This window comes from Triticum aestivum, chromosome 3A, assembly GCF_018294505.1.
Source record: "Triticum aestivum cultivar Chinese Spring chromosome 3A, IWGSC CS RefSeq v2.1, whole genome shotgun sequence".
Lineage (NCBI taxonomy): Eukaryota > Viridiplantae > Streptophyta > Magnoliopsida > Poales > Poaceae > Triticum > Triticum aestivum.
The window spans coordinates 446111416-446132481 of record NC_057800.1 but is presented as its reverse complement, the minus strand read 5'-3'; positions in this window follow the sequence as shown (position 1 = coordinate 446132481).

The following is a 21066-nucleotide window of genomic DNA, read 5'->3' as shown; positions in this document are numbered from 1 at the left end:
GTACACTTTGTTGGAGAAGTTGACGAGGAGCTGCTAGTTGCCCTTGACAGTAAGGCGCCTCACCCCCATAGCCACCGCAGCCTTTAGGCCGGCTATGAGGCCTTCATATTATGCGATGTTGTTGGAGACCTTCTTGCCATGTTGGAAGTAGAGTTGCACGGCGTAGCAAAGCTTGTCCTGAGTGGGCGAGATGCGCACTGCTCCAGCCCCCGCGGCCTGGTGCGCAAAGGCGCCATCAAAATACATGACCCAGCCGTCTGGCGCCTCACTTCCTGGGGAGGTGGATCGGTCTTTTCTCCTTCCTCAAGAGCCGGGGCATCTGTCCATTCTGCCACAAAATCAGCGAGCGCGGCTCCCTTGATGACCCTGGTGGTGCTGAACTCCAGCTGAAATGCTTGCAGCTCGATATTCCATTCAGTGACCCTTTCGGCTGAGTTTGGGCTCATGAGTACCCTCTCCAATGGGTAAGACGAGACGACCTTGATGGGGTGCCCCTGGAAGTAGTGCCGCAGCTTGCGCGAGGCCACTAGAAGTGCGAGCATGAGCTTTTGCAGCATGGGGTAGCGTGCCCTTGCGTCTCGCGATACGGTGCTGACGAAGTATACCGGGTGCTCGACGAGGGCTGGCATGCTGTTGAGGCTCGGGTCTTGTGGAGATTGTGGCGTATCCTGGGGTGGAGGGTTTCTTGAGACTTGGCAATCCTCAGGAGTTTCCGCGACGTTGCCCTGCCGAGCTTGATCTTCCCCGCTGATGGCTCCGGTGTGCCTTGCTGACCCTGCGCTGCATCAGCTCTGGCTTGGCACGACACACCCTTGTCTTTGCACTCCTCCCGAACCGCCACCAGTGCCGCGCTGGCGGAGTACGGGGTGGCGGCGAGGTAGAGTACCAGAGGCTCGAGAGGCCGTGGCGCCACCATCACCGGGGGCTGGTGAGGTATTTCTTGAGGTCTCGGAAGGCCCGGTCGGCCTCCGGGGTCCACTCGAAGGGGCCTTTCTTCTTCATGATCTTAAAGAAGGGCAAGGCACGCTCGCCTAGCTTAGAGATGAAACGCCCTAACGTGTTCACCCGTCCTGCCAGCTTTTGCATCTCCTTGAGGGTCTGTGGTGGGCTCATGTCTTCGATGTCCTTGATCTTCTCCGGGTTCGCCTCAATCCCTCTGGGGGATACAAGAAACCCTAGCAACTTGCCAGATGGGGCGCCAAACAGACACTTCTCTGGGTTAAGCCTCAAGTCCACCCGGCGCAAACTCTCAAAGGTCTCCTCCAAGTCTTGAATCAACGTCCTCGCCTCGCGAGATTTGACCACTATGTCATCAACGTATGCCTCTGTGTTCCTGCCGAGCTGCCGCCCCAAGGCCATGTGCATCAGCCGCTGAAAGGTTGCACCCGCGTTGCGAAGGCCGAAAGGCATGCAGGTGTAGCAGTACACCCCACATGGTGTCAAGAAGGCCGTCTTCTCCACATCCTCCACTGCCATCTTGATCTGATGGTATCCAGAGAATGCATCGAGGAAACACAACAAATCGCACTCGGCGGTAGAGTCGATGATTTGATCGATGCGCAGAAGAGGGAACGGATCTTGGGGGCAGGCTTTGTTGAGGTTGGTGAAGTCGACGCACATCCGTTCCTTCCCACCTTTCTTCGGTACTACAACGGGGTTCGCCAGCCATTAGGGGTATCAAACTTCTTGGATGGTACCTGCCGCCTCCAGCTTGCGTGTCTCTTGGACGATGAAGGCCTGCTTCTCAGTGGACTGCCGTCTTGCTCGCTGCTTCATGACGCGCACGTTGGGTCACACCTTTAGATGATGCTGGATTACCTCTCTCGGGACCCCTACCAGTTGATTGGGCTCCCACGCGAGTATCTCCTTGTTCGCGCGCAAAAACCTCACCAAAGCTTCTTCTTGTCCCGGGTCAAGGCCGGTTCCTATGGTGAAGGTGGCTCCTGAAGACCCGTCCTCGTTGACCGACACCTGCTTGGTCTCCGCCTTGTCTTGGGTGAACAACTGCTTTTTCTTGGTGGGCGCGGTCTCCTTGGCCTCTGGCGCACCGGCGCCGGCTGGCTGCGCCGCTGCCGCGGTCTTGAAGGCGAGCCTGAGCGCCATCACGGCCTCCTTAGTGTCCCCCTGGATGGTGAGGACGCCCTTGCTCCATGGCATCTTCATGCGGTTGTAGGCCGGGTGAGTCGCTGCCATGAGCTGAGCGAGAGCCGGGTACCCGAGGATGGCATTGTACGGGAGATCGATGCGGGCGATGTCAAAGTCCACCAGCTCGGTGCGATAGTTGTCTCGCGTGCCAAAGGTGACAGGGAGGCGGATCTGCCCCAAAGGGTGAGCAGCTCCACCACCCACTCCTGTGAAGGGCTTGCTGAGGCCAAGCCGTTCGAGCGGCACATGAAGAAGGCTGAAGGCTTCCACGGAGAGCAAGTTGAGGCCGGCACCACCGTCGATGAGGGTCTTGGTGACGACTATGTTGCAGATGGTGGGAGTGCAGAGCATCGGGAGCATCCCTGAGCTGGTGGTGGAGCCGGGGTGGTCTTCCGAGTCGAAGGTGAGGTCGGCCTTCGGTGCGGCCCAACCCGGCGGAGCCCCCGGGTGCTTACAGGCTGCCCCAATCTGACGGAAGAAAGGCTTGACGTGGCGACTTGAAGGAGGTGCTTGGGAGACACCCAGCAGTGCCGCGACTGCGTGGTGTGCTGGCGCCTCGTAGCGCGCAGTGAAGAGGTCGCGGAGTTCCCCCTAGGACGTCGCCGTGGATCCCGGGAGGTTGAGCAGCCAAGCGCATGGCTCGCCGGCGAGGGCCAAGGGGAACAAGTTTGCCATGATCTTGTCGTTGCCTCTGGCTTTGAGGACGGCCTCCTCGTATGCTAGCAGGAACAGCACCGAGTCTGCCGCGCCATCGTAGCGCGGCGGCATCTCCAGCCTGAACTTGGCTGACCACTGCACTCGCCACAGAGCGAGGGCCAGGGCTCGGTACCCAGACTCCCTGCTGCTGGTGTTGACCACGGAGGTTGGCAGCGGGGCACCTGCCATGGGATCGTAGTGCAGCGGTACAGGGCACTGGTTGGTGGAGAGAAGCCCCGGCGCACCCCTACCTGGTGCGCCAAACGTCGGATGTGGGGCTCTGGCAAACCCTTAAGGTTCGAACACTGGGGTGCGCGCGAAGTCTTTCCCTCCTACCGATCAATGCTCTAGCTCGCTAGATCTTGCGAACGAACTCGACGAACTCGCAACATAGAAAGACACGGGGTTTATACTGGTTCGGGCCACCGTTGTGGTGTAATACCCTACTCCAGTGTGGTGGTGGGGGATTGCCTCTTGGGCTGATGATGATCAGCACAAGGAAGAACAGCCTCCTGAGGTTGAGGTGTTCTTGAGCTCGGTGAGCTTGTGTGTGTGGGGTGGTCTGAATGATCCGTCCCACTCTAAGGTGATGGCTAGTCCTATTTATAGAGGCCCTGGTCCTCTTCCCAAATATCAAGTGGGAAGGGAGCCAACAATGGCAGGCTAATTTGAAGGGGGACAGCTAGTACAAGCTATCCCGACAAAAGTAGTCTTCGCCTGCACAAAGCTCTGGTGGTGACGCCGTCTTGGGCTCCACGATGACCTCCATCTTGCAGTCCATGGTCTTGGTCTTGTTGCACTGAAATGGCAACCTTTGCCTGATGCCTCGGTACTCCGTGGCTGTGCTTGCCTCCTTTGCACCAAAGGGGAAACAAGGACGTTGCACGCGCTGGCGCCTGCCTGGCGCCCGCCTGGTGTCGATCGTCATGGCTCACGTCACGAGAGCCTCGTGAGGTTCGCCTCGCCTTGATATCTCTGCCCCTCGGGAGCCTGCCTGACTGGACCACTCGGGAGGAGGTCTTGCGTCGTCCGCCTCGCGAGGCTTGGCCCCTCGCAAGGGTCTTGGATGCTTTGTTGGTGAAGATGGGCCGTACGGCCTGTTGGCTCAGCCACGCCGCGGGCCGCAGGCAGGAAAGTCTGGGGACCCCCTTTCCCAGAGCACTGACAACCCCAAGTAAATATTCAAGGAGACTCAAGCGTCTAAGCTTGGGGATGCCCCGGAAGGCATCCCCTCTTTCTTCAACAAGTATCGGTATGTTTTCGGATTCGTTTCGTTCATGCGATATGTGCAATCTTGGAGCGTCTTTAGCATTTAGTTTTCATTTTTGTTTTATGCACCATGCTGGTATGAGATAATCCTTGGTTGATTTATAGAATGCTCTATGCACTTCACTTATATCTTTTGAGTATGGCTTTATAGAATGCTTCATGTGCTTTACTTATATCATTTGAAGTTTGGATTGCCTATTTCTCTTTACATAGAAAACCGACATTTATAGAATGCTCTTTTGCTTCACTTATATTTGTTAGAGCATGGGCATATCTTTTGTAGAAATAATTAAACTCTCTTGCTTCACTTATATCTATTTAGAGAGATGATAGGAATTGGTCATTCACATGGTTAGTCATAAAATCCTACATAAAACTTGTAGATCACTGAATATGATATGTTCGATTCCTTGCAGTAGTTTTGCGATATAAAGATGGTGATATTAGAGTCATGCTAGTGGGTAGTTGTGGATTAGTAGAAATACTTATGTTGAGGTTTGTGATTCCCGTAGCATGCACGTATGGTGAACCATTATGTGATGAAGTCGGAGCATGATTTATTTATTTATTGTCTTCCTTATGAGTGGCGGTCGGGGACGAGCGATGGTCTTTTCCTACCAATCTACCCCCCTAGGAGCATGCACGTAGTGCTTTGTTTCGATAGCTAATAGACCTTTGCAATAAGTATGTGAGTTCTTTATGACTAATGTTGAGTCCATGGATTATACGCACTCTCACCCTTCCATCATTGCTGGCCTCTCTAGTATCATGCAACTTTTGCCAGTACCTTAAACCCACCATATACCTTCCTCAAAACAGCCACCATACCTACCTATCATGGCATTTCCATAGCCATTCCGAGATATATTGCCATGCAACTTCCATCATCATCATATACATGACTTGAGCATTTATTGTCATATTGCTTTGCATGATCGTAAGATAGCTAGCATGATATTTTCATGGCCTGTCCGTTTTTTGATGTCATTGCTACGCTAGATCATTGCACATCCCGGTACATCGCCAGAGGCATTCATATAGAGTCATATCTTTGTTCTAGTATCTAGTTGTAATATCAAGTTGTAAGTAAATAAAAGTGTGATGATCATCATTATTAGAACATTGCCCCAGTGAGGAAAGGATGATGGAGACTATGATTCCCCCACAAGTCGGGATGAGACTCCGGACGAAAAAATAAAAAAAATAAAAAAAGAGAAAGGCCAAAAAAAAGAGAAGGCCCCCCCCAAAAAAATATAAAAATGAGAGAAAAAGAGAGAAGGGGCAATGCTACTATCCTTTTACCACACTTGTGCTTCAGAGTAGCACCATGTTCTTCATTTAGAGAGACTCTTGAGTTATCACTTTCATATACTAGTGGGAATTATAAAACTTGGGTTGTATATTCCGATGATGGGCTTCCTCAAACGCCCGAGGTCTTCATGAGCAAGCAAGTTGGATGCACACCCACTTAGTTTTCAGTTTGAGCTTTCATACACTTATAGCTCTTAGTGCATCCGTTGCATGGAAATCCCTACTCACTCACATTGATATCTATTGATGGGCATCTCCATAGCCCATTGATACGCCTAGTTGATGTGAGACTATCTTCTCCTTTTTGTCTTCTCCACAACCACCATTCTATTCCACCTATAGTGCTATGTCCATGGCTCACGCTCATGTATTGCGTGAAAGTTGAAAAGGTTTGAGAACGTCAAAAGTATGAAACAATTGCTTGGCTTGTCATCGGGGTTGTGCATGATGTGAATATTTTGTGTGGTGAAGATGGAGCATAGCCAGACTATATGATTTTGTAGGGATAACTTTCTTTGGCCATATTATTTCGAAAAGACATGGTTGCTTTATTAGTAGGTTTGAAGTATTATTGTTTTTATGTCAAATTATAGACTATTGCTTTGAATCGCTCGTATCTTAATATTCATGCCATTATTAGATATGTGCTCAAGATTATGCTAGGTAGCATTCCACATCAAAAATTATCTTTTTTATCATTTACCTACTCGAGGACGAGCAGGAATTAAGCTTGGGGATGCTGATACGTCTCCGTCGTATCTATAATTTTTGATTGTTCCATGCCAATATTCTACAACTTTCATATACTTTTGGCAGCTTTTTATACTATTTTTGGGACGAACATATTGATCCAGTGCCCATTGCCAGTTCCTGTTTGTTGCATGTTTTGTGTTTCGCAGAATATCCATATCAAACGGAGTCCAAACGGGATAAAAAATAACGGAGATTTTTTTGGAATATATATGATTTTTGGGCAGAAAAATCCACGCGAGACGGTGCCCGAGGGAGGCACGAGGCTGGGGGGCACGCCCCACCCCTCTGGGCGCGCCCCTGACCCTCGTGGACACCCCGTAAGGCAGTTGATGCCCTTATTTCGCCGCAAGAAAGCTAATATATGGATAGAGATCATGTTAAAATTTCAGCCCAATCGGAGTTACGGATCTCCGGGAATATAAGAAACGGTGAAAGGAAGAATGTGAGAACGCAGAAACAGAGAGAGACAGAGAGACAGATCCAATCTCGGAGGGGCTCTCGCCCCTCCCACGCCATGGAGGCCAAGGACCAGAGGGGAAACCCTTCTCCCATATAGGGAGGAGGTCAAGGAAGAAGAAGACGAAGGGGCCCCATCTCCCCTTCTTTTCCGGTGGCGCCGGAATGCTGCCGTGACCATCATCATCACCACAATCTTCACCAACAACTTCACCGCCATCATCACCAACTCTTCCCCCCTCTATGAAGTGGTGTAACCTCTCCCTTACCCGCTATAATCTCTACTTAAACATGGTGCTCAACGCTATATATTATTTCCCAATGATGTATGGCTATCCTATGATGTTTGAGTAGATCTGTTTTGTCCTATGGGCTATTTGATGATCAAGATTGGTTTGAGTTGCATGTTTTATTATTGGTGCTGTCCTATGGTGCTCTCTGTGCAGCGCAAGCGTGAGGGATCCCCGCTGTAGGGTGTTGCAATACGTTCATGATTCACTTATAGTGGGTTGAGTGAGTGACTGAAACACAAACCCGAGTAAGGGGGTTGTTGCGTATGCGATAAAGAGGACTTGATGCTTTAATGCTATGGTTGGGTTTTACCTTAATGATCTTTAGTAGTTGTGGATGCTTGCTAGAGTTCTAATCATAAGTGCATATGATCCAAGTAGCGAAAGTATGTTAGCTTATGCCTCTCCCTCATATAAAATTGCAATAATGATTACCGGTCTAGTTATCGATTGCCTAGTGACAAATAACTTTCTCGTAACAAAAAGCCTTTACTAAAACTAACTTAGTTGTGTCTTTATCTAAACAGCCCCTACTTTCTATTTATGCGTTCTTTATTATCTTGCAAACCTATCCAAAAACACCTATAAAATACTTCTAGTTTCATACTTGTTCTAGGTAAAGCGAACGCTAAGCGTGCGTAGAGTTGTATCGGTGGTCGATAGAACTTGAGGGAATATTTGTTCTACCTTTAGCTCCTCGTTGGGTTCAACACTCTTACTTATCGAAAACTGTTGCAATCCTCTACACTTGTGGATTATCATTCATCATCTGTGCTAATTTGGATCCAAAATAGGAAAGTGCGCTCATCGAGTTCATCCGTGAGAACCGAGACATTTTTGCATGAAAACCTTCTGACATGCCAGGTGTACCGAGGGAACTCGCTGAGCACACTCTTAATATTGATCCGAAGTTTAAGCTAGTCAAGCAATCCCTTCGTCATTTTAATGAAGAGAGGCATAAGGCCATTGGTGAAGAAGTGGCCCGGCTCTTGGCGGTGGGTTCATTGTTGAAGTTTTTCATCCTGAGTGGTTGGCTAACCCGGTGTTAGTGCTTAAGACGAACGACACTTGGCATATGTGTGTGGATTACACGGACTTCAATAAGGCTTGTCCGGCTGATCCTTTCGCTCTCCCTCGTATTGAAATTATTGGTGCTACGGCGGGTTGTGAGCGTTTGAGTTTTTTGGATGCTTATTCTGGTTATCATTAGATCAAGATGGCAATTAAGGACCAGGAGAAGACAGCTTTCATCACTCCGTTTGGAGCCTTCTGCTATGTGTCTATGCCTTTTGGGATCAAGAGCGCCCAGGCGACTTACCAACGATGTGTGCAAAATTGTCTTCATAATCAGATTGGGCGCAATTTTCATGCCTATGTGGATGATATTTTGGTGAAGTCTAGGAACAAGGAGACCCTGATTGATGATTTGAAGGAAACCTTTGACAACCTCCGGGTTTATAAGATGATGCTTAAGCCGACCAAGTGTGTTTTGGTGTGCCAGCTGGTAAGCTTTTGGGTTTTCTGGTTTCAGAATGGGGTATTGAGGCTAACCCGGAGAAAATAAAAGCTATCACCTCTCTGGCTAAGCCGGCGTGTATCAATGATGTTCAGCGTTTGGCGGGTCGTATTGCGGCCTTGAGCCGGTTCGTAAGCCGGTTGGGTGAGAAGGCTATCCCTCTGTACCAGATGATGAAGGAGACAGATCACTTTGTCTGGAGTGATGTTGTTGATCAGGCATTTGAGGCCTTGAAGGGACAATTGGCTGAGCCACCGGTTCTCACTGCTCCCATTGACAAGGAGCCTTTGCTGTTATATGTGGCTGCTAATAGCCGAGATGTTAGTGTGGCCAGTGTGGTGGAAAGGAAGGAAACATGCAAAGAATATCCGGTTCAAAGGCCGGTTTACTATATTAGTGAGGTCCTTATTGAGTCCAAACAGAGGTCTCCACATTAGCAGAAGCTTGTGTGCGGGGTTTTTATGGCTAGCCGGAAGCTTAAGCAGTATTTTCTGGGTCATCATATCACTGTGGTTAGTTTTGCCCCCTTAGGGGATATCATTCAAAATAGAGAAGCCATAGGTCGGGTAGCCAAGTGGGACATTGAGCTTGGACCTCATGGTTTAAAATATGTGCCCCGTACAGCCATCAAATCTCAAGCACGTGTGGACTTTATCAACGATTGGACAACATTGCAGATGCCTGAGGAGAAGTATGATAATACATATTGGACTATTCAGTTTGATGGGTCCAGGCAGTTGGAAGGCTCGGGGGCCGGAGTTGTATTAACTTCCCCACGAGGTGATAAATTTTCTTATGTTCTCCGGCTGATGTTCCCTTATACTAACAATGCAGCTGAGTATGATGCCTTGCTCCATGGTCTTCGGATGGCTAAGGAGATGAGCTTAAGCTGGGTAAGGTGTTTCGGCGACTCAGATCTGGTGGCTCAGCAAGTTTCTAGCACTTGGGATTCTAAGGATCCACTCATGGCGACTTACCATCGAGAGGTTGATGCTATTGCAGGTCACTTTAAAGGTTATCAAGTTGAACATGTTGATCATAGGAAAAATGAGGCGGCTGATGCTTTAAGCCGGTTAGGGTCTCAGCATAAGCTGGTGCCACCTAACACTTTCCTGGATATTCTGCATAACCCTTCTGTCAAATTGCCTACAGAGGAGGATCTTGATATTCCTGACCCGGAGGCACAGCTGGTGGTGGCTCTTCATGCTATTCCTGATTGGACAGTTCCCTATTTGGTTTATATGACCCGGGGCGATTCACCTGAGGACGAAACTATGGCCAGACAGATAACCCGGTGGTCTAAGTCAATGACTATTATCAATGGGGAATTGCGTCATCGTAGTGTTATAGGGGCGTTTCAACATTGTGTTTCTCCTGAAGAAGGTTGTGAGATTCTACGAGAGATTCATGAAGGGGATTGTGGTCATCATGCCGGGTCTAAATCTCTCATAGCAAAGGCTTTCCGTCATGGGTTCTATTGGTTGACGGCGCACACCGATGCGGAGGATCTAGTTAGTAGATGTGATGGTTGTCAGAAGTTCTCACGGCGCGCTCATGTGCCGGCTCAAGAATTGAGGATGATTCCAATTACTTGGCTGTTTGCAATCTGGGGGCTTGACATGGTTGGGCCTTTCAAAAGGTCCAAGGACAAAAAGACGCACCTCCTGGTGGCGGTTTATAAGTTTACAAAGCGGGTTGAAGCAGAGCCGGTCAGTAAATGTGACGCGGCAACGGCGGTTCAATTCATGAAAAAGGTGATTTTCCGTTTTGGTTTTCCCCACGTTATTATAACTGATAATGGCACTAATCTATCCAAGGGTTCCATGAAGGAATTTTGTCAACGTGAGCACATCCGGCTTGATGTATCATCAGTGGCTCACCCCCAGTTTAATGGTCAAGACGAGAGAGCCAATCAAGAGAACCCGAGAGGCATCAAGCCCCGGTTTATGGTTCCCTTATAAAGGACGCCAGGTTGTTGGGTGGAGGAGTTACCTTCCGTGTTATGGGGCATTAATACCAGCCCCAACAGATCTATGGGTTATACGCCTTTCTTCATGGTTTACGGAGTAGAGACGGTTCTCCCTAGTGACATCCGTCATGACTCGCCCCGTGTGGCAGCTTATGTTGAAGCTGACAATGAAAAAGCACATTAGGATGCACTTGACCTGTTAGATGAGGAGTGTGACATTGTGGCGGCTCGTTTGGTGATTTACCAGCAAGATCTGCGCCGTTATCACAGTCGCCGGGTTAAAACCAGAACTTTTCAAGAAGGTGACCTGGTGCTCCGGCTTATTCAGGATCAGACTGATGTGCATAAGCTATCCCCATCTTGGGAAGGGCCTTTTGTGGTTAGCAAGAATTTGAATAATGGATCATACTACCTTATCGATGTTCGAGACCACAAGGACTCACGCACGTCGGAGGAGGAGACTCGTCGGCCGTGGAATATTGCTCATCTTCGGCCTTACTACACTTGAGCCACCGACTCTTACAATGTACATATCTTGACTGTATATATTATGATGATTATAATAAAGCCGGCATCCCTCATAATGCAGGTCCTCTGTCATTTCGTTTCCAAGAGTAACGAGTCTTTTTCATTCTAATGGTCACTTGGGGGCTTCCTGCTCATTGAGCATAGCTGTGAATATCCCTCTTGATCGGCTCAATGCCACATCTCTAAATGGCCATTGGGTGCTTCCTGCTCATCGAGCACAGCTGTGAATATCCCTCTTGATCGGCGCAAAGCCACAAAGCACTTGGGGGCTTCCTGTTCAAACATAGGTGTATTCACCAAAGAGAACATAGCGTTACTACCCTTGTGAGCTGGGTTGGAACACTAGGTGTATTCACCAAAACATTCTGGGTTCTCCTGCTTTGTAGAGTCCGCCACTCCGCCCGGGTAATCCCGGAATGACAAGTCGAACTCTTGACAAGTCAATCTTACATAGACCCTGAACTTGTCAACTCTTGACAAGTCAATCTTACATAGACCCTGAACTTGTCAAGGTTAAAATGCCGGTCATGTGAGGCCGGATTCACAAAGTGTAAAAGGTTAACTCAGTGGCTTGGCGGCCCATGAAAGCCATGGAGCTTTAGGCTTGGCGGCCTATCAAAACCTCTTTTCTTGCTTTGATTCATTTTTTGAACATTTTTGGGTTCATCTTGGTATCATATTGACATATGACTTAAAATGATTCAGGCTATATAGCCTCAATTCTTACAGCTCGTATTTGGGTATATTCGTGGTTTCTGATAACCCGGCCTGGATTTGGACGATAAGTCACTAGTATATGATGATATTAAATACTTGGAAGTATTGTCTTCTAAGTTTTGGGTTATCACCCTTACTGCAATTGGTATGGTAAGACGGCAGTTTAATCACATATGACTGTTGGGGAACGTTGCAGAAAATTAAAATTTTTCCTATGGTTTCACCAAGATCCATCTATGAGTTCATCTAAGCAACGAGTCAAGGGAGAGAGTTAGCATCTACATACCACTTGTAGATCGCGTGCGGAAGCTTGCAAGGTGATGATGGAGTCGTACTCGACGTGATTCGAATCACCGATGACCAAGTGCTGAACGGACAGCACCTCCGCGTTCAACACACGTACGGGACGGGAGACGTCTCCTCCTTCTTGATCCAGCAAGGGGGAAGGAGAGGTTGAGGAAGACAGCTCCACCGGCAGCACGACGGCGTGGTGATGGTGGAGAGGCAGTACTCCGACAGGGCTTCGCCAAGCACACAACGGAGGAGGAGAGGTGTTGGGGAGGGGAGGGCTGCGCCTTGGAGGGTGGTGCGGCTGCCCTCCCCTCACCCCTCTATTTATAAGGGGAAGGGAGAAGGGGGCCGGCCCCCTAGAACCCATCTAGGGGGGGTGCGACGGCCAAGGGGAGAGGGGGAGAGGCTGGCTTGCCCCCCAAGCCAAGGGGGCGCCCCCTCTAGGGTTCCCCCCCTCAACCCTAGGCGCATGGGCCCAAGGGAGGGGGTGCGGCCAGCCCACTAGGGGCTGGCTCCCTGCCCCACGCAGCCCATGTGGCCCCCCGGGAGGGGTGGCCCCTCCCGGTGGACCCCCGGAACCCTTCCGGTGGCCCCGGTACAATACCGGTATGACCCCGAAACTTCCCGGTGTCCGTTTGACAACTTCCCATATATAAATCTTTACCTCCGGACCCTTCCGGAGCTCCTCGTGACGTCCAGGATCTCATCCGGGACTCCGAACAACATTCGGTAGTCACATACTAGTCTTCCTAATAACCCTAGCGTCACCGAACCTTAAGTGTGTAGACCCTACGGGTTCGGGAGACATGCAGACATGACCTAGACGCTCCTCAGGTCAATAACCAACAGCGGGATCTGGATACCCATGATGGCTCCCACATGCTCCTCGATGTTGTCATCGGATGAACCACGATGTCGAGGATTCGATCAAACCCTGTATGCAATTCCCTTTGTCAATCGGTACGTTACTTGCCCGAGACTCGATCGTCGGTATCCCAATACCTTGTTCAGTCTCGTTACCGGCAAGTCACTTTACTCGTACCGTAATGCATGATCCCGTGTCCAACACCTTGGTCACATTGAGCTCATTATGATGATGCATTACCGAGTGGGCCCAGAGATACCTCTCCGTCATACGGAGTGACAAATCCCAGTCTCGATCCGTGTCAACCCAACAGATACTTTCGGAGATACCTGTAATGCACCTTTATAGTCACCCAGTTACGTTGTGACGTTTGATACACCCAAGGCACTCTTACGGTATCCGGGAGTTACACGATCTCATGGTCGAAGGAAGAGATACTTGACATTGGCAAAGCTCTAGCAAAACGAACTACACGATCTTTTATGCTATGCTTAGGATTGGTCTTGTCCATCACATCATTCTCCTAATGATGTGATCTTATCAACGACATCCAATGTCCATAGTCAGGAAACCATGACTATCTGTTGATCACAACGAGCTAGTCAACTAGAGGCTCACCAGGGACATATTGTAGTCTAAGTATTCACACGTGTATTATGATTTCCGGATAATACAGTTATAGCATGAATAAAAGACATTTACCATGAACATTGAAATATAATAATACTTTTATTATTGCCTCTAGGGCATATTTCCAACAGTCTCCCACTTGCACTAGAGTCACTAATGTAGTTACATTGTGATGAATCGAACACCCATAGAGTTCTGGTGTTGATCATGTTTTGCACGCGAGAGAGGTTTAGTCAGTGGATCTGCGACATTCAGATCCGTATGTACTTTGCAAATTTCTATGTCTCCATCTTGAACATTTTCACGGATGGAGTTGAAACGACGCTTGATGTGCCTGGTCTTCTTGTGAAACCTGGGCTCCTTGGCAAGGGCAATAGCTCCAGTGTTGTCACAGAAGAGTTTGATTGGCCCCGACGCATTGGGTATGACTCCTAGGTCGGTGATGAACTCCTTCACCCAAATCGCTTCATGCGCTGCCTCCGAGGCTGCCATGTACTCCGCTTCACATGTAGATCCCGCCATGACGTTCTGCTTGCAGCTGCACCAGCTTACTGCTCCACCATTCAACATATACACGTATCCGGTTTGTGACTTAGAGTCATCCAGATCTGAGTCGAAGCTAGCGTCGACGTAACCCTTTACGACGAGCTCTTCGTCTCCTCCATAAACGAGAAACATGTCCTTCGTCCTTTTCAGGTACTTCAGGATATTCTTGACCGCTGTCCAGTGTTCCTTGCCGGGATTACTTTGGTATCTTGCTACCAAACTTACGGCAAGGTTTACATCGGGTCTGGTACACAGCATGGCATACATAACAGATCCTATGGCTGAAGCATAGGGGATGACACTCATCTCTTCTTTATCTTTTGCCGTGGTCGGTGACTGAGCCGAGCTCAATCTCACACCTTGTAACATAGGCAAGAACCCCTTCTTGGACTGATCCATTTTGAACCTCTTCAAAATCTTATCAAGGTATGTGCTTTGTGAAAGACCTATGAGGCGTCTCGATCTATCTCTATAGATCTTGATGCCTAATATGTAAGCAGCTTCTCCAAGGTCCTTCATTGAAAAACACTTATTCAAGTAGGCCTTAATGCTGTCCAGAAATTCTATATTATTTCCCATCAAGAGTATGCCATCTACATATAATATGAGAAATGCTACAGAGCTCCCACTCACTTTCTTGTAAACACAGGCTTCTCCATAAGTCTGCATAAACCCAAACGCTTTGATCATCTCATCAAAGCGAATGTTCCAACTCCGAGATGCTTGCACCAGTCCATAAATGGATCGCTGGAGCTTGCATACTTTGTTAGCGTTCCGAGGATCGACAAAACCTTCCGGCTGCATCATATACAGCTCTTCCTTAAGATGTCCGTTAAGGAATGCCGTTTTGATGTCCATCTGCCATATCTCATAATCATAGTATGCGGCAATTGCTAACATGATTCGGACGGACTTCAGCTTCGCTACGGGAGAGAAAGTCTCGTCGTAGTCAATCCCTTGAACTTGTCGATAACCCTTAGCGACAAGTCGAGCCTTATAGATGGTAACATTACCATCCGCGTCCGTCTTCTTCTTAAAAATCCATTTGTTTTCTATCGCTCGCCGATCATCGGGCAAGTCTGTCAAAGTCCATACTTTGTTTTCATACATGGATTCTATCTCGGATTTCATGGCTTCAAGCCATTTGTTGGAATCCGGGCCCGCCATTGCTTCTTCATAGTTCGAAGGTTCATTGTTGTCTAACAACATGATTTCCAGGACAGGGTTGCCGTACCACTCTGGTGCGGAACGTGTCCTTGTGGACCTACGAAGTTCAGCAGTAACTTGATCTGAAGTACCTTGATCATCATCATTGTTTTCCTCTTCAGTTGGTGTGGTCATCACAGGAACGGTTTCCTGTGCTGCGCCACTTTCCCGCTCAAGAGGTAGTACTTCATCGAGTTCTACCTTCCTCCCACTTACTTCTTTCGAGAGAAACTCTTTTTGCAGAAAGCATCCATTCTTGGCAACAAAGATCTTGCCTTCGGATCTTAAGTAGAAGGTATACCCGACAGTTTCCTTAGGGTATCCTATGAATACACATTTTTCCGACTTGGGTTCGAGCTTTTCAGGTTGAAGTTTCTTGACATAAGCATCGCATCCCCAAACTTTTAGAAACGACAGCTTAGGTTTCTTTCCAAACCATAATTCATACGGTGTCGTCTCAACGGATTTAGACGGTGCCCTATTTAAAGTGAATGTAGCTGTCTCTAGAGCGTATCCCCAAAATGATAGCGGTAAATCAGTAAGAGACATCATAGACCGCACCATATCCAATAGAGTGCGATTACGACGTTCGGACACACCGTTTCGCTGAGGTGTTCTAGGCGGCGTGAGTTGTGAAACGATTCCACATTTCCTTAAGTGTGTACCAAATTCGTGACTTAAGTATTCTCCTCCACGATCTGATCGTAAGAATTTTATCTTTCGGTCACGTTGATTCTCTACCTCATTCTGAAATTCCTTGAACTTTTCAAAGGTCTCAGACTTGTGTTTCATTAAGTAGACATACCCATATCTACTCAAGTCATCAGTGAGAGTGAGAACATAACGATATCCTCCGCGAGCCTCAACGCTCATTGGACCGCACACATCGGTATGTATGATTTCCAACAAGTTGGTTGCTCGCTCCATTGTTCCGGAGAACGGAGTCTTGGTCATTTTGCCCAAGAGGCATGGTTCGCATGTGTCAAACGATTCATAATCAAGAGACTCCAAAAGTCCATCAGCATGGAGCTTCTTCATGCGCTTGACACCAATGTGACCAAGGCGGCAGTGCCACAAGTATGTGGGGCTATCGTTATCAACTTTAAATCTTTTGGCATCTACACTATGAACATGTGTAATATTACGCTCGAGATTCATTAAGAATAAACCATTGACCATCGGAGCATGACCATAAAACATATCTCTCATATAAATCGAACAACCATTATTCTCAGACTTAAATGAGTAGCCATCTCGTATTAAACGAGATCCAGATACAATGTTCATGCTCAAACTTGGCACTAAATAACAATTATTAAGGTTCAAAACTAATCCCGTAGGTAAATGTAGAGGAAGCGTGCCGACGACGATCACATCGACTCTGGAACCATTCCCGACGCGCATCGTCACCTCGTCCTTCGCCAGTCTCCGTTTATTCCGCAGCTCCTGCTGTGAGTTACAAATATGAGCAACGGCACCGGTATCAAATACCCAGGAGTTACTACGAGTACTGGTAAGGTACACATCAATCAGATGTATATCAAATATACCTTTGGTGTTGCCGGCCTTCTTATCCGCTAAGTATTTGGGGCAGTTCCGCTTCCAGTGACCCTTCCCCTTGCAATAAAAGCACTCAGTCTCAGGCTTGGGTCCATTCTTTGACTTCTTCCCGGTAACTGGCTTACCAGGCGCGGCAACATCTTTGCCGTCCTTCTTGAAGTTCTTCTTACCCTTGCCCTTCTTGAACTTAGTGGTCTTATTGACCATCAACACTTGATGTTCTTTCTTGATTTCAGCCTCTGCTGACTTCAGCATCGAGAACACTTCAGGAATGGTCTTTTCCATCCCCTGCATGTTGTAGTTCATCACAAAGCTCTTGTAGCTTGGTGGGAGCGACTGGAGGATTCTGTCAATGACCGCCTCATCTGGGAGGTTAATGTTCAGCTGGGTCATACGGTTGTGCAACCCAGACATCTTCAGGATGTGCTCACTGACATAACTGTTTTCCTCCATCTTACAACTGTAGAACTTGTCGGAGACATCATATCTCTCGACCCGGGCATGAGCTTGAAAAACTAGCTTCAGCTCTTCGAACATCTCATATGCTCCGTGGTGCTCAAAACGCTTTTGGAGCCCCGGTTCTAAGCTATAAAGCATGCCGCACTGAACGAGGGACTAATCATCAGCGCGAGTTTGCCAAGCATTCATAATGTCTTGGTTCTCTGGGACGGGAGCGTCACCTAGCGGTCCTTCTAGGACATATTGTTTCCTGGCAGCTATGAGGATGATCCTCAGGTTCCGGACCCAGTCCGTATAGTTGCTGCCATCATCTTTCAACTTGGTTTTCTCTAGGAACGCGTTGAAGTTCATGTTGACATGAGCGTTGGCCATTTGATCTACAAGACATATTTGCAAAGGTTTTAGACTAAGTTCATGATAATTAAGTTCTAATCAAATTATGAACTCCCACTCAGATTAGACATCCCTTTAGTCATCTAAGTGTTACACGATCCGAGTCGACTAGGCCGTGTCCGATCATCACGTGAGACGGACTAGTCATCGTCGGTGAACATTCTCATGTTGATCGTATCTTCCATACGACTCGTGTTCGACCTTTGGTCTCCGTGTTCCGAGGCCATGTCTGCACATGCTAGGCTCGTCAAGTTAACCCTAAGTGTTTTCGCTGTGTAAAACTGTCTTACACCCGTTGTATGTGAACGTAAGAATCCATCACACCCGATCATCACGTGGTGCTTAGAAGCGACGAACTGTAGCAACGGTGTACAGTTAGGGGAGAACACTTCTTGAAATTTTTTAAGGGATCATCTTATTTACTACCGTCGTCCTAAGTAAACAAGATGCATAAACATAATAAACATCACATGCAATTATATAGTTGTGACATGATATGGCCAATATCATATAGCTCCATTTATCTTCATCTTCGGGGCTCCATGATCATCTTGTCACCGGCTTGACACCATGATCTCCATCATCATGATCTCCATCATCGTGTCTTCATGAAGTTGTCACGCCAACGACTACTTCTACTTCTATGACTAACGTTTAGCAATAAAGTAAAGTAGTTTACATGGCGTTATTCAATGACACGCAGGTCATACAAAAAATAAAGACAACTCCTATGGCTCCTGCCGGTTGTCATACTCATCGACATGCAAGTCGTGAATCCTATTACAAAGAACATGATCTCATACATCACAATTCATCATTCATCACAACTTCTGGCCATATCACATCACATGATCAATCCCTGCAAAAACAAGTTAGACGTCCTCTAATTGTTGTTGCATCTTTTACGTGGCTGCAATTGGGTTCTAGCAAGAACATTTTCTTACCTACGAATCACCACAACGTGATTTTGTCAACTTCTATTTACCCTTCATAAGGGCCCTGTTCATCGATTCCGCTCCAACTAAAGTGGGAGAGACAGACACCCGCCAGCCACCTTATGCAACTAGTGCATGTCAGTCGGTGGAACCGGTCTCACGTAAGCGTACGTGTAAGGTTGGTCCGGGCCGCTTCATCCCACAATACCGTTGAGCAAGAAAAGACTAGTAGAGGCAAGTAAGATGACAAAATCCACGCCCACAACAAAATTGTGTTCTACTCGTGCAAAGAGAACTACGCATAGACCTAGCTCATGATGCCACTGTTGGGGAACGTTGCAGAAAATTAAAATTTTTCCTACGGTTTCACCAAGATCCATCTATGAGTTCATCTAAGCAACGAGTCAAGGGAGAGAGTTAGCATCTACATACCACTTGTAGATCGCGTGCGGAAGCTTGCAAGGTGATGATGGAGTCGTACTCGACGTGATTCGAATCACCGATGACCAAGTGCTGAACGGACAGCACCTCCGCGTTCAACACACGTACGGGACGGGAGACGTCTCCTCCTTCTTGATCCAGCAAGGGGGAAGGAGAGGTTGAGGAAGACAGCTCCACCGGCAGCACGACGGCGTGGTGATGGTGGAGAGGCAGTACTCCGACAGGGCTTCGCCAAGCACACAACGAAGGAGGAGAGGTGTTGGGGAGGGGAGGGCTGCGCCTTGGAGGGTGGTGCGGCTGCCCTCCCCTCACCCCTCTATTTATAAGGGGAAGGGAGAAGGGGGCCGGCCCCCTAGAACCCATCTAGGGGGGGTGCGGCGGCCAAGGGGAGAGGGGGAGAGGGTGGCTTGCCCCCCAAGCCAAGGGGGCGCCCCCTCTAGGGTTCCCCCCCTCAACCCTAGGCGCATGGGCCCAAGGGAGGGGGTGCGGCCAGCCCACTAGGGGCTGTCTCCCTGCCCCACGTAGCCCATGTGGCCCCCCGGGAGGGGTGGCCCCTCCCGGTGGACCCCCGGAACCCTTCCGGTGGCCCCGGTACAATACCGGTATGACCCCGAAACTTCCCGGTGTCCGTTTGACAACTTCCCATATATAAATCTTTACCTCCGGACCCTTCCGGAGCTCCTCGTGACGTCCAGGATCTCATCCGGGACTCCGAACAACATTCGGTAGTCACATACTAGTCTTCCTAATAACCCTAGCGTCACCGAACCTTAAGTGTGTAGACCCTACGGGTTCGGGAGACATGCAGACATGACCTAGACGCTCTCAGGTCAATAACCAACAGCGGGATCTGGATACCCATGATGGCTCCCACATGCTCCTCGATGTTGTCATCGGATGAACCACGATGTCGAGGATTCGATCAAACCCTGTATGCAATTCCCTTTGTCAATCGGTACATTACTTGCCCGAGACTCGATCGTCGGTATCCCAATACCTTGTTCAGTCTTGTTACCGGCAAGTCACTTTACTCGTACCGTAATGCATGATCCCGTGTCCAACACCTTGGTCACATTGAGCTCATTATGATGATGCATTACCGAGTGGGCCCAGAGATACCTCTCCGTCATACGGAGTGACAAATCCCAGTCTCGATCCGTGTCAACCCAACAGATACTTTCGGAGATACCTGTAATGCACCTTTATAGTCACCCAGTTACGTTGTGACGTTTGATACACCCAAGGCACTCTTACGGTATCCGGGAGTTACACGATCTCATGGTCGAAGGAAGAGATACTTGACATTGGCAAAGCTCTAGCAAAACGAACTACACGATCTTTTATGCTATGCTTAGGATTGGGTCTTGTCCATCACATCATTCTCCTAATGATGTGATCCCGTTATCAACGACATCCAATGTCCATAGTCAGGAAACCATGACTATCTGTTGATCACAACGAGCTAGTCAACTAGAGGCTCACCAGGGACATATTGTAGTCTAAGTATTCACACGTGTATTATGATTTCCGGATAATACAGTTATAGCATGAATAAAAGACATTTATCATGAACATTGAAATATAATGATACTTTTATTATTGCCTCTAGGGCATATTTCCAACAATGACACGTATGATATTTTTGATTATATCTAATTATGATTGGACCGACCCTGCTTATGCACTGTTTTAGTCACCAATGGTTTTATATGGGTATTATGACCCGCCTGTGGTAAACCGCCAGGGCAATTGTGATCTACTTGTGTGCAGGATAATGATAAATCTCATCTGCGCAAATTGATGTTACCATAAGCATAAAGTGGTAAGCTTTTCAAATGGCGGATCAAACAAGTGTTGCACAAAGCAAAAACATGCATGATGGCACGACAGATCAAAGTTTCGCTAGCCTATTACATGACTCAGTGAGCTAAAAAGATCAAGTGTTTTCCAAAGTTCAAATAGTTGAACCGCCCAGTGAATTAATCTTCTTGGTCTTGCCTACTTGAAGTTTCTGGATCATCCTTCTCTGGTTCTTCGTCCTCCTCCGCCGTCTGGAAGTTTGGTGATGACGAATCAATGCCACGTAAGGC